The sequence below is a fragment of the Carcharodon carcharias genome, chromosome 5, assembly GCF_017639515.1.
Source record: "Carcharodon carcharias isolate sCarCar2 chromosome 5, sCarCar2.pri, whole genome shotgun sequence".
In the NCBI taxonomy this organism is placed as follows: Eukaryota; Metazoa; Chordata; class Chondrichthyes; order Lamniformes; family Lamnidae; genus Carcharodon; species Carcharodon carcharias.
Genome location: NC_054471.1, coordinates 137,998,343 through 138,000,566, shown reverse-complemented (window position 1 = coordinate 138,000,566; position 2,224 = coordinate 137,998,343).

Below are 2,224 nucleotides of genomic sequence, written 5' to 3'. Positions count from 1 at the left end.
CTGCAGGACTTGGCGCCAAGCGGACATGGGGGCATCCACTGCCAGTGGCTGTGAAAGTGACCACGATGCTCAATTTCTCTGTCAGTGGCACCTTTCAGGGCTCCACAGGTTTTTGAGATTTCACAATCTGCCACCCACAAATGCATCCATGAGGTCACGGATGACGCCTTCTCCATGACACACAACTTTGTGCATTTCGCCCTGCTAGGATGCAAGGGCCATTGGATTTGCCCTAATCTTGGGATTCCCACAGGTGCAGGGTGTGACTGGCTGCATTCATGTGGCACTCAGGTTTCCACTGCTACACTCGGTGGACTTCATCTACCGCAAGGGATTCCACTCACTGAACGTGCAGCTGGTATGTCACTACCAGAAACACATCCTGCAGGTGACTCTTACAGATTTCAAAATGGAGAGTTGCTGAGGTGTGCCTTGCTGGTGATAATCGGATCTGGAAAACTCATGCTGAGTGGAATGTTTGTCGAAGGACACAGCAAGTTTCAACTTGGCACGGCAGAGAGAAGTGAGCTTGTTGGAGAGCAGATGGATTAGGGTACAGTTCCTAAAATGCTACCTATCTGCAAGAAATGAAGTGATGCATAAAAATGTTTCATAATAATGTATTTCAGTTGTATTCATTGGTGAATGTGAAAGTATACTTTCTTTGGTTCAATGTATTAGTTACTTGTTACATAGTGTTTGATCGATGTTATTTCTGGTTTGTTTGTTACAGTTACCTGGAGGAGAGAGCAGCAGGTCAGGATCACTGTCAATCAGACTGAGAGGAGTGTGAAGCAGGTTGGAATCACTGAAGGGAGAGAGAGAAAAAAAATCAAACAGTGACATCATGGGAGGGCTGTGAGTTGATTGGCTGGTGAGTATTGTAGCTTTGTTTCCCATTCTCCAAAGTTGGAAGTTAATTTAAGGAGCTGGGAGATAAATTTTCTTTTTTTTTGATAGTAAGAGTTAAGTAAAATATTTCAATTAACCTATCTACATTTACATGAAAAAGGAAGAGGAGAAGTGAGGAACTGGTGAGTCTTTTTTTTGAAGTAGTAAGAGTTATTATCTAATAGTTAACAAAATATATGTTCCAATAAAGCTTATGTTTTATACACCACTGCAGGCTCCTTATGCATTACATATTTTTCGGAAAATACCAATATTATATGGTGCAGTGTGTGAAAAGAATAATCATGAAGAAGTCTCTACACTATTGTTGGAAAGCTTCAAGAAGGTCACAGGCTCAACCAAGCAGAAGCATGGCTGAATTGATTTGGGAGATTTGCTAAATATAGAACCATGTGGGTCACAATGTGAAGATGAACAATCAGCAGATCAGTATACTGTTACATGAAATAGGTGACTGTGCAGATGATATCCTCATCAGGCAGTGTATTGATACAAGGAAGGATTCAAAGCACTATATTGATTAAGGAGAACATTACGTGTTGGAGAGAGAGAATATTCCAAAAGGGTCAAGAGGAGAGTATATTTGTTTAGTGCTAAGGGGAAAAAAAGGTACAATTACATTGCTTGGTGTAGTCTAAAAGCCACCAACTTGTGGGAAAGATGTAGAGAAACAAATTGGCAAGGAAATTACCGAGAAAAGCAGACAAACTGTGGTTAGAATGGGGGACTTTAATTATCCGTATGTAAACTGGGATAATAGTAGTGTAAAGGACAAATGGGGGAAAGAGTTCTTAGAGTATGTTCAGGAGAGTTTTCTACAGTTTTTTTTCAGTCCTACAAGAAAGGAGGCATTGCTAAATCAAGTTCTGAGAATGAGGTGGGTCAAGTGGATCAAGTGTCACTAGGGAAACATTTTTCAGATGGTGATCCATTGTATCATAAGGAAAGATTGGCATTGGAAAAGGACAAGAGGATCAATGCAGAGTAAGAATAATTAATAGGTGGAAGGTCAACTTGAGTGGGGCAAGAATAGATCTAGCCCAAGTAAACTGGAATTAAAGATTAACATTCAAAACTGTAATTTACCAAAGGGCTATCTTTAAAGAAGAAATAGTTGAAATAAGGTTAAGATTTATTCCTATGGAGGGGAAAGGTAGGACAAGCAAATCTCGAGCTCCCTGGATGGCAAAAGAAGTAGAGATTAAGATGAAGCAGAAAAAGTGTGTTTATGACAAATTATCATCATCATGTGTGCTCTGCCCAAAGGCAGGATCCTTGGCTCACAGTAGTTTTTCCATTTCTCTCCACTCTC